This window comes from Entelurus aequoreus, unplaced genomic scaffold, assembly GCF_033978785.1.
Source record: "Entelurus aequoreus isolate RoL-2023_Sb unplaced genomic scaffold, RoL_Eaeq_v1.1 HiC_scaffold_146, whole genome shotgun sequence".
NCBI classification, from domain to species: domain Eukaryota; kingdom Metazoa; phylum Chordata; class Actinopteri; order Syngnathiformes; family Syngnathidae; genus Entelurus; species Entelurus aequoreus.
This window is the reverse complement of record NW_026908075.1, coordinates 13,258-26,514: the sequence shown is the minus strand read 5'-3', so window position 1 is coordinate 26,514 and position 13,257 is coordinate 13,258.

Genomic DNA, 13,257 nt, shown 5'->3' with positions numbered 1-13,257 from the left:
CCTCAGTGCTGAACTCTGTAGAACTTGCACCTGGCTCGCTGACAACAAGCTATCCATACACTTGGGTAAAACGGAATCCATCCTGTTTGGGTCCCACATCAACCTTAAGAAAGAGAGATTTCTCTACAGAATCTCCTCTCTGGTCAACAAAAGCACCTTGAGGATTCTGGTGGGAACTCTCGTTCAACCCTTTTTTGATTACGCATGCACCTCCTGGTACCCTAGCACCTCTAAAACCCTCAAATCTAAACTCCAAACATCCCAGAACAAGCTAGTCAGATTACTTCTAGACCTCCACCCCAGATCCCACCTCACTCCTACCCACTTCTCCAAAGTGGGCTGGCTCAGGGTGGAGGACAGAGTAAAACAACTTGCACTGAGCCTAGTCTATAAAATCCGCTACACCTCCCTGATACCGAAGTACATGTCAAACTACTTCCATAACGTAAATGACCGCCATAACCACAACACCAGGGGGAGCTCCACTAACCACGTTAAACCCAGATTCCGATCTAACAAAGGTCTTAACTCATTCTCTTTCTATGCCACATCAATGTGGAATGCACTCCCAACAGGTGTAAAAGAAAGCATAAGAAAAAGTATCTACATTTGATTGTTAACATTTGATTTATTTTTATTTTTTTAAAAACATTTTTTAATGAATTTATTAATCAATCAACAAAACAATACACAACAATGCAATCCAATTCCAAAGCCCCAGCAACACTAAGAAAAACAATAAACAGAGCAATTGAGGACACACAAACATGCACCATACACTTGCATCGCATCTCATAAGCTTGACAACACACTGTGTCCAATATTTTCACAAAGATAAAATAAGTCATATTTTGGTTCATTTAATAGTTGAAACAAATTATTCTTGAGAAAAGATTTCGGGCCCCAATGACATATTTATTTGAGAAGCTGTCTCAGAAAATTATGATATAAAACAATAACTCCCCAGCTGGAGCCTTCCTAGTCACTGCTGGACCATGACTTGGATTTGAACCTAGTACCCTTTGATTGGGAGCTAGCTGCTATAACCACTCGGCTATCCTTTATCTGCCAATTCACAGTTTTCGTGCCCCAATGACATAACCTGTCCTAGTAAACTAGGATATAAAACAGCAACTCTTCCAGTTGGAGCTTTCCTAGTCACTGCACGACATGACGTGGATTTGAAACCAATCCCCTTTGAGTGACAGCTAGCTGCCTTAACCACTCAACTATCATTGGTCTGCTGGAGCCAAGACTTCGGGCCCCAATGACATATTTAATTGAGAAACTGTCTCAGTAAACTATGATACAAAAAAGTAACTCCTCCTGCCGGAGTTTACCCAGTCACTGCTCGGCCATGACTGGGATTTGAACCCAGTCCTCTTTGATTGGAAGCTAGCTGCTTTAACCACTCAGCTACCCTTTGTCGTGCCCCAATGACATGTTAAATGAGAACCTGTCTCAGTTAACTACAAATGGACGTGTAAAAAAACACTGACTCTTTTGGCTGGAGTCTTGTAACCTGACCGGGATTTGTACCCAGTACCCCTTGGTGCACAGTTACCAGTGTTAACCACTCAGCTACATATATATACTGTACATACTGTATATGTATATATACATATACAAAAATTAACATTTACACCGTATATCTAAGGGTTGTCAAGTGATTAATTTGTTTTAATCAGATTAATCACACTCTAGATCTGTGATTAATCCTGATTAATCACAGATTATTTTTCTAGCATTTTTTAAATTTTATATATATATATATATATATATATATATATATATATATATATATATATATATATATATATATATATATATATATATATATATATATATATATATATATATAATGTGGGGTGAAGGAGTGATGCGTGGGATGATGCAACACTATGCCCAGATGTGGGATGTGAGTTCAGGATGTTGGTGTGGCTTGTGCAGCCCTTTGAGACACTCGTGATTTAGGGCTATATGAAGTCTGGGAAGCTAAATAAGGCACCCTTGGAAATAATGAATTTCTTTATGTGTGCAATTGCGGCAGAAGTCCACAGGAGGGCGCACGTTCCCTTCCAGAGTCTATTGCTGCCATTAAAAGACACTTGGGCAATAGCCAGAGGTGCACTCTTAAAACGAATGTGTTGGAAATAACACAATTTGTGTTGTTTTTTTACACATCTCCATGTCCAGAGGGGGACAACTCAATTTGTCAATTTTAACACATTAACTTTGTTACTTATATTAACACAGTAAATGTGTAGGTTTTAGTAACAAATGTTTGTGTTACTCAAATTAAACACATTTTGTGTATATTGGCAACACTTGTGTGTGTGTGCATGCTATGCTATATAAAAAAACAACATAACTGAAATTTAATTGGCATTTAATTCAAAAATTCCTTCTATTCATTACAAGTCACAACATTCAGGAAATAAGTCTGTATCTTGTCAGTAAGTGCAATTCAGAATCTCTCAGCTCATATTAGGGATGTCCGATAATGGCTTTTTGCCGATATTGTCCAACTCTTTAATTACCGATACCGATATCAACCGATATATACAGTCGTGGAATTAACACATTATGCCTAATTTGGACAACCAGGTATGGTGAAGATAAGGTACTTTTTAAAAAAATGAATCAAATAAAATAAGATAAATAAATTAAAAACATTTTCTTGAATAAAAAAAGAAAGTAAAACAATATAAAAACAGTTACATAGAAACTAGTAATTAATGAAAATTTGTAAAATTAACTGTTAAAGGTTAGTATTATTAGTGGAGCAGCAGCACGCACAATCATGTGTGCTTACGGACTGTATCCCTTGCAGACTGTATTGATATATATTGATATATAATGTAGGAAGCAGAATATTAATAACAGAAAGAAACAACCCTTTTGTGTGAATGAGTGTAAATGGGGGAGGGAGGTTTTTTGGGTTGGTGCACTAATTGTAAGTGTATCTTGTGTTTTTTATGTGGATTTAATAAAACAAATTAAAAAAATTAAAAAAACACCGATACTAATAAAAAAAAACCGATACCGATAATTTTCGATATTACATTTTAACGCATTTTTCGGCCGATAATATCGGCAGACCGATATTATCGGACATCTCTAGCTCATATACATCAAGTGGCAAAGCATCAGTTGCATCTTTCAGATTCATTACTTGAAATTAGTCTTTTTAATCACATAAGTGTGAAGGTGTTCATCAAAATAGTTAACAGTGAGAACTCTCAACAAAATGAACACCTCATCACGGTCAGAAAAGGTTACAATATACACTGTCTCTCCAAAGATATGTTTGTTGTCCAGATCACATTTGAAGGAAAGCACACAACCAGGTGTGTAGCAATGACCAAATATAGACACACAACTGATACTCCAAATGTTTAAATCATTGATTGAAACTTTATTAGTAGATTGCACAGTGAAGTACATATTACATACAATTGACCACTAAATGGTAACACCCCAATAAGTTTTTCAACTTGTTTAAGTCGGGGTCCACTTATGTCCACAGGCTGCCATTTTTTCAATCAACAACTCCTACTTTACCAACCAGGCAAGGTTACAAGCCCAATACAATTTGGTTTTTTTTTGTATTTTTTATAATGTCCTGCCCAGCTTCTCGGGCAAATCCTATAGCAGATGTAGATGCCCGTATCGGCTGTTCAGATTGACTTTACAAAAGAGAAGTGTAGGTTACTTCTCTTGTTGCCTTACTTGTATTTGACTTTATTAAATGTATTTATATTATCATTTGGTGCAGCCGGGCCGGAGCAGGAGGGGATAGAAAGAGAGAAAAAGGAAGACAGAGGGGGGAATTGTGGGGACAAGAGGGGGATTAGACAGAGAGACAAAAACAACAACAGCAAACACAACAACAACAACAACAGAGCAACATCAGCAAATACAACATGTACAAATATGATGGTAAAAGTAATAGCAAATAAGCAGTTAGCAAAAATAAAAAATAATACAGAAATGACAATGAGCATTATTACACTAAAAATGGAGCAATATGAATACCAATAGAAATAGTGCTATTGATAATAAACAATACCAGTACTTTACCTTTATTATCAACAATACAATTGACCAAATGCAACAATACATATACATAATGATAACTTGATACGAAAGAATGCAGAAAAATGGAGGGGAAGAAAGAGAAGCAACCTACATTAACCTTGTAGATTGTTATAGTAACAATAGGTTAAGCTTTGTCAGTGTGCCATGTGTTATACCCAGTTTACCCTAGGGCAACAACGTTAATATATGTTTGATGAAACGTGATTATGTGCATGAGTGTATGTGTGCATATGTACTTGTATATGTACAGTATGTGTATATGTGTGCTTGTACAGTGAATGTATATGTACAGTATGTGTATATGTGTGTTTTTACAGTGAATGTATATGTACAGTATGTGTATGTGTGTGTTTGTACAGTGAATGTATATGTACAGTATGTGTATGTGTGCTTGTACAGTGAATGTATATGTACAGTATGTGTATACAGTATGTTTGTATAATGGATGTGCGTGTGGATGTACGAACTTTGAGTGTGTAAATATGTACTGTATTTATTTGTATATGTATGTGGGAGCGTAGGTACCTATGTATGTGTGTATGTATGTGTGTGAGTATATGTGAATTTGCATGTACAATACATTTGACTCCCAGTGTGTGCGGGAGCCAGAGTACGGCCCCAGCCTCCCCGAGAACCCATCCCACAAACAGTAGGTGTGGTGCCCAGGGAACCAGGGGCCACCGCCCCCACGCAGCCAAGCCGGACAGCGACAGGAACCCCAGAGCCTGGCCCGCCGCGCCGCCCACAAGGGCCAGCAGCAGGCCGCAGACAGACGCACCCGGCAGAGGACAAGGCACGAGAAAAGCAGGGGACAGCCAGACCCCAAGCCAGCGAGAGACCACACCCCACACGGACAGAAAGGCGGGACGCCCCGCCCGAGGGGCCCGGAGACCCACCGCAACCGGACGGGAAGACCGCCCCCGCCCCACCGGCAACAGGGCCCCCACGATTGATTGATTTAAGTGGACCCGGACTTTAACAAGTTGAAAAACTTATTGGGGTGTTACCATTTAGTGGTCAATTGTACAGAATATGTACTTCACTGTGCAACCTACTAGTGATGGGTCCGGCAACACCGATGCATCGGCGCATGCGTCGAGCTCATAGAGCGATACCCTGTGTCGGTGCGCGTATCGCTTTTAGAAAGTCACGTGACCGAACACGAGCTGTTTTGGTCACGTGACCGCTCATGAGCTGTTCTGGTCACGTGACCGCTCATGAACTGTATCGCACTGACGCCTGCGCGTCAAAATGTTTATTAGGAAGCGGCGCAATGCGTGTTGTTGACGAACACCATTAGGGCCGCTTGTTGTCACTGTCACTCAAAGTTGCATTTCAAAATTACACAGAATAAATGTGTTTATTTTGTTTAGAATTCAGATGGGTTTGATTTGGTGTGCGGCATATATTGGCTGTGCGGCGCACGGTGTGCGCGGAGGACGCTTGAGCACTGCGCATTTGCGCAGGCGCGCACCTTAGAGGGAATGTTGCTCACAGGGCACAGAGGAGGCGTCAGTGCGATACAGTTCGCGTATCGGTCACGTGACCAAAGCAGCTCATGATCGGTCACGTGACTTTCTAAAAGCGGTACGCGCACCGACACAGGGTTTCGCTCTATGAGCTCGACGCATGCGCCGATGCATCTGCGTTGCAGGACCCATCACTACTGTTACTAGAGAAGGTACAGGAATGACGGCGTGGCGAAGTTGGTAGCGTGGCCGTGCCAGCAATCGGTTACTGGGGTTCAATCCCCACCTTCTACCATCCTAGTCATGATACATGTACACATTATTTGACTGTATCTAAAAAAGATAAAAATATATTTTTATTTAAATGAAGATATGAAATAATCCTAAATGAAATACAATGATTTGGTTTATATTATTGTATATACTAACTAGGTCATAAAATCAGTGTCAGTTGAGTCGGTCCATAGGTTGCCTGTAGGGATTTTTAATGTCCAGCAGATGTCAGTATTTAGTGACACAGTATCGACACAGTATCAATACAGTTTTGCAATGTGTCGAAACGCTTCATGAGGCCTCATCAACCCATCACTACAACCTACTAATAAAAGTCTCAATCAATCACGTAGTGATACAAGAACCAGGAAGATAAAGTAAGATCTGTCATCTCTGATTTCAAGTTGAAACAAGTTGTAAAGAAAATAGCTCCTTCTTACCTCGCTTGCTGCTTCCATCCTGCTTGTAAACTTCTGACTGTTGCAGTCTATTTATTGGATGTTTTAGATGTGATTGTGATTGACTGATTGTTTTCACCTGCTCAGGTGAGCCACTTCCGCCACGTGTCTTAAAATGACAGCAATAGCCTGGAGGGGAACGTGCGCCCTCCTGTGGACTTCTGCCGCAATTGCACACATAAAGAAAGGCATTATTTGCAAGTGTGCCTTATTTAGCGTCCCAGACTTCGCAGTCTGAGTGTCCCTTATTTAGAGGAGCAGACATGTGAAGAAACACCTCTGGCTATTGCCCAAGTGTCTTTTAATGACAGCAATAGACTCTGGAGGGGAACGTACGCCCTATCCTGTAAATAATGTCAATAATTCAATGTGATTATCTTGTGTGATGACTGCATTATGATGATAGTATATATGATAGTATATATCTGTATCATGAATCCATTTAAGTGGACCCCGACTTAAACAAGTTGAAAAACTATTGGGGTGTTACCATTTAGTGGTCAATTGTACGGAATATGTACTTCACTGTGCAACCTACTAATAAAAGTCTCAATCAATCAAAATCCTTTTCAGATAGGATTTGTAAAAAAAAAAAACCACTCTTGCAGAGCCAAAACTAGACTTCAACTTAGGAGTCAAATATCTTAGTGCCATCTTGCAAAAAAATCGATTTTTCTTCAATTCAACACGATTGTCGATTCAAAAAGGATTTTTTCCCGGTTCAAAAGGATTGTCCATTCATGGAATACATAGATTTCAGCAGGATTGAAAAGGATTGTCCATTCATGGAATACATAGATTTCAGCAGGCTTGAAAAGGATTGTCCATTCATGGAATACATAGATTTCAGCAGGATTGAAAAGGATTGTCCATTCATGGAATACATAGATTTCAGCAGGATTGAAAAGGATTGTCCATTCATGGAATACATAGATTTCAGCAGGATTGAAAAGGATTGTCCATTCATGGAATACATAGATTTCAGCAGGATTGAAAAGGATTGTCCATTCATGGAATACATAGATTTCAGCAGGATTGAAAAGGATTGTCCATTCATGGAATACATAGATTTCAGCAGGATCTACCCCAGTCTGCTGACATGCAAGCAGAGTAGTAGATTTTTGTAAAAAGCTTTTATATTTGTAAAGGACAATGTTTTATCAACTGATTGCATTAATGTAAATTTGTTTTAACTATTAAATGAACCAAAAATATGACTTATTTTATCTTTGTGAAAATATTGGACACAGTGTGACACTATTGTTCTTTTTTTATAATTTTTTATAAATGTCCAATGATAATGTCAATGAGGGATTTGTAATCACTGCTATGTTGAAATTGTAACTAATATTGATACTGTTGTTGATAATATTCATTTTTGTTTCACTACTTTTGGTTTGTTCTGTGTCATGTTTGTGTCTCCTCTCAATTGCTCTGTTTATTGCACTTCTGAGTGTTGCTGGGTCGGGTTTGGTTTTGGAATTGGATTGCGTCGTTATGGTATTGCTGTGTATTGTTTTGTTGGATTGATTAATTAAAAAATAATTCTAAATTTGTTATTACCCATACTTACCATGAGTTAATTAACCAGCTACCACTTGATTCTGTGTGGGGGAGGTGATACAAGCCCACATAATGCCCTTCCCCACCCTTGCTTACTTCGGCTTGGCAAGCCTATCAGACCTGGTAATAAAAAGAACAAGAATGGCTGAATGGTTAAACAGCTAGCTTACAATCAAAGAGCTCTGGGTTCAATCCCAGTCAGGTCACTCTACAACTACTAAATATCCACTCAGAGCAATTCATCTTTTAAATGAAAGTTTACTGAGACAGTTCTCAAATATATATGTCATTGGGGCCCGGGAATCTGGTAATAAAAAGAACAAGAATGGCTGAATGGTTAAACAGCTAGCTTACAACCAAAGAGTTCTGGGTTCAATCCAAGTCAGGTCACTCTACAACTACTAAATATCCACTCAGAGCAATGAATCTTTTAAATGAAAGTTTACTGAGACAGTTTTCAATTATATATGTCATTGGGGCCCGGAAATCTGACAACTAAAAGAGCAAGGATGGCTGAATGGTTAAACAGCTATCTCTCAATCAAAGGGTTCTGGGTTCAATCCCAGTCAGGTCACTCTACAACTACTAAATATCCACTCGGAGCAATTAGTCTTTTAAATGAAAGTTTACTGAGACAGTTCTCAATTATATATGTCATTGGAGCCCGGAAATCTGGCAATTGTATGGCCGAGGATAGCTGAATGGTTAAACATCTAGCTCCCAACAAAGGGTTCATGGGTTCAATCCCAGTCCAAGGTCCAAGCAAGGGAGGGGAGTAGCGTTATGTGGGGGTGTTTCACCTCCCCCCCACAGAGTAAAGTCAAGTGGTAGCTGGTTAATTAACTTATAGTTAATTATAATTAATTATCTCAATTGCATGACAGACATGCTTTTATTAATCTCATTTTTTTATTATTCAATTATTATTTTTTTATTATATCAATTGCAGTTTTTTTATTTTTTATTATCTCAACTGCAATTAGTCAGACCAGGAGAGCTGATTGGTCAACACTCACAATGAATTAATTATCTATCTTTCTATTCCCGCCCCTCCCAGCCAACTTTAGCCTCAGCAAGGAGGAGGAGCTAACCCCCGAGGTTACCTTTGACTTTTGGACTATAGACTATTTCTTATTATTATTACTCATACTTACCTTTTTAACTATAAGTTAATTAACCAGCTACCACTTGACTTTACTCTGTGTGGGGGAGGTGATACACCCCCACATAACGCTACTCCCCTCCCTTGCTTGGACCTTGGACTGGGATTGAACCCATGAACCCTTTGTTGGGAGCTAGATGTTTAACCATTCAGCTATCCTCGGCCATACAATTGCCAGATTTCCGGGCCCCAATGACATATATAATTGAGAACTGTCTCAGTAAACTTTCATTTAAAAGACTAATTGCTCCGAGTGGATATTTAGTAGTTGTAGAGCAGGGGTGTCAAAGTCAAATGGACGGAGGGCCAAATAAAAAATTTAGCTACAAGCCGAGGGCCGGACTGTTCGAATGTTCATTGAAAAATTTTTAAATGACGCATATAGTCTAGTGAACCTAATTGAACCTACTGAAAACCTAACAAATATATTCCAATATGATCAGATAAATAAAGCAATATTTTCTTATGGCTCTGTCAGTAATCTTTAATTTTCAACAGACACAAAAGACAAATTTCCTTTATATAAAAATCCCCATAACATGAACATTAAATGAAAGAAACCGGTATTCAAGGCACCATCAGTAGCCTATATTTTCTATTTTAGCAAAAGTGGGCTAAATTTACTTCAAAGAAAAAAACAATAATAGCAATTTTCTATCATCCACTCAACTGAAATATTTTAAAAATATAATTAAATTGAAATACAATAAAATAAAGTGCAAAAATCTATAAATCAAAAACAACACTTTGTTTAAGGAGAAGTAACATGCAGTGAAAACAAATATTAAACTTTAACTTTTAAACTTGAATTGAGTAAAAACTCTAAATATGTGATTGCACAGTAATGTTCACATTAAACCCCCCTCCTCCCTCCGTGGGAGGGAGGCGAGTTGGGTGCCCGAAACCCCCCGCTGGTTTCGGCCCGCCCCTTGGCGCGCGTGGCACGGCGGGCTCCGCGACCCGACGGCTGGCCCTCGTGGCTTGACGGCGGGCGCGTCCCGACGGGCCGCGCGTAGGGGTCAAACGCAGAAGTCTCAGGGCCTCGTGGTGAGGGGGTGGCCTGCGGGTTTCGGCCCGCTTGACCCCCCCGCTCCGCTTGGCGCGCGCGGCACATGACGGGTTCCGCCACCGACGCTCGGGCTGCAGCCCGACGGTGGTGCGGGCCCGGCGGTGACGCGCGGTTTGGGGAAACAAAGCAGAAGTCTCAGGGCCAAGGGGCCGGGTTTCGGCCCGCCCCCTTGGCGCGCGTGGCACGGCGGGCTCCGCGACTGACGGCCGGGCTGCAGCCCTTCGGCCGGCAGGCGCGTCCCGGCGGGCCGCTCGCCCCCTTTCGCAACCTTGGACCGGCATCCGCTTGGTGCGTGTAAAAGATCTGCGGTCTAAAAAAAAAAAAAAAAAAAAAAAAAAAGATCTGCGGTCTGCGGGCCGGTTCTAATAATAAATCAAGATCATCCCAAGGGCCGTAAAAAACCTTCTCGCGGGCCGGATATGGCCCGCGGGCCTTGACTCTGACATATGTGTTGTAGAGTGACCTGACTGGGATTGAACCCAGAACCCTTTGATTGTAAGCTAGCTGTTTAACCATTCAGCCATTCTTGTTCTTTTTATTACCAGATTCCCGGGCCCCAATGACATATATATTTGAGAACCTGTCTCACAAAATCACAATGATAGTGAAACAAAACACTAACTCCCTACTGGGATTTGAACCCAGTACCCCTTGCTTGGTGGCCGACAGTGTTAACCACCCAGCTATCCCAGGTCTTGCAGAGCTAGATTCAAGGCCCTAATGACAAATATAATCGAGGACCCGTCTTAGTGAACTACGATGGAGGTGAACCAAAACTTTGGAGCTTTGTTAAGTTACTGATCAAGAAAATAGTCAATCATGACATTGCTGGTTTTACTGCTGTTGGGCAGCACACACACACAGAGTACTTACAAGCAGACAGTGTGTAGACAGAAAAGGGAGAATGGACGCATTTTGGTGTAAAAAGTAAAGATAAAGGTGAAGTTATAACACTGAAACACCCTCAGGAAGAGCTGCTTTAAGACATGGCTAACTAGCTCGCAGCTAACACACATCCACAGTGTTTCAGCTACTTCTAAATCACTAATCCTGGCCTCCATGGCGACAAATAAAGTACGTTTTTTACAAGTAGCATTATCACTGGAGGATGAGGAATACCTAAACATGCTTCACTACAAACCGCAGGAGGATACAATATCTCACCGCCATCACAATGTAAACAAATGCCATGGGTGGATCTACACCTGACATCTACTGTAATGATACCAAGTACAAGAGCGTATGTAGTCGATACTACTATGATTACATCGATATTTTTTATCGTCACAAAATCTTTTTTCCTTTTTTTTGTAAATGTATATTATGTTTATAAAGTCAGTAAATACGTCCCTGGACACATGAGGACTTTGAAAATGACCAATGTATGATCCTGTAACTACTTGGTATCAGATCGATACCTAAATGTGTGGTATCATCCAAAACTAATGTAAAGTATCAAAGAAGAGAAGAATAAGTGATTATTACATTTGAACAAAAGTGTAGATAGAAAATGTTGAAACAGAAAATAAGCAGATTTTAACAGCAAATGAACAAGTAGATTAATAATCAATTTGTTACAGTTTGTCCCTCATAATGTGTATAAAATAATAGGTAGATAAATGACACAATATGTTAATGCATACGTCAGCAGACTAAATAGGAGTCTTTGTTTGTTTACTTACTACTAAAAGACAAGTTGTCTAGTATGGTCACTATTTTATTTGAGGACTAAATGACAATAATAAACATATGTTTCATGTACACTAAGATGTTTTGTTCAAATAAAGCTAATAATGCAATTTTTTATGGTACCCTTTTTTTTAGAAAAGTATCAAAATACATTTTGGTACCGGTACTGTTACGTAAGACGAAGGGGGAAGGAGACGGTACGACAGCAGGAGGTCTAGCTCAACGGGTTTTATTTGAGCTTGATGATTACGTCGGGTGTGTATGCTACTATGTGTGTGGATGCAGGGCTATGTGTAGAAGTTAACCAAATATAAGTTACCAGAGGTTATTGTAAGTGTGTGTTGGTTGTGGCAGCAAAGAAGTCCAGAGGGGCAAAGCAAAAGAGGTTCGTGATCCGAGCGAGGTCCGTGGGGGCAGGAGAGAGGCGTCCAGAAGTCCAGGTCCGAGTGCGGGGGTCGAGGAAGGCTATCAGAGTCCAGGGGGAAGATCGGCAGGTGAGGCGCACGGCTCACTGCGGAGACACGGAGGTACTGTGGGAATAGGAGATGACATTTTTAGGTTTTGTAGGAACTCCTGATGACGTTTTGAGACATCTCCTACAACTACAGCACCAGAATTGTGCTGCTGAAGCAAGTCTGTTTTTTGAATTTTTTTTTGTAAAAAAAAAGTTTTCCCAAAAAAAGCATTTTATGCCATTTTTAAGTTTTGTAGGGACTCCTGATGACGTTTTAAGACATCTCCTACAACTACAGCACCAGAATTGTGCTGCTGAAGCAAGTCCGTTTTTTTGAATTTTTTTTACGACATTTTGCAAAATATTTTTTTTCCATAAAATATGCATTTTCTTCTAATTTCTTCCATTTTCGGGTTTAGTCGGGACTCCTGATGACGTTTTGAGACATCTCCTACAACTACAGCACCAGAATTGTGCTGCTGAAGCAAGTCCGTTTTTTGGAATTTTTACAACAGGGTCCCCCCTTACGACATTTTAGCAAACAATTTTTCGTAAAAAATGCATTTTCTTACATTTACGGGTTTAGTCGGGACTCCTGATGACGTTTTGAGACATCTCCTACAACTACAGCACCAGAATTGTGCTGCTGAAGCAAGTCCGTTTTTTGGAATTTTTTTTTGTAAAAAAAAAGTTTTCCCAAAAAAAGCATTTTATGCCATTTTTAGGTTTTGTAGGGACTCCTGATGACGTTTTGAGACATCTCCTACAACTACAGCACCAGAATTGTACTGATGAAGCAAGTCGGTTTTTTGGCATTTTTACGACATTTTAGCAAAAAATGTTTTTCTTAAAAAATGCATTTTCTTACATTTTCTTACATTTACGGGTTTAGTCGGGACTCCTGATGACGTTTTGAGACATCTCCTACAACTACAGCACCAGAATTGTGCTGCTGAAGCAAGTCCGTTTTTTGGAAAAAAATTTTGTAAAAAAAGTTTTCCCAAAAAAAGCATTTTATG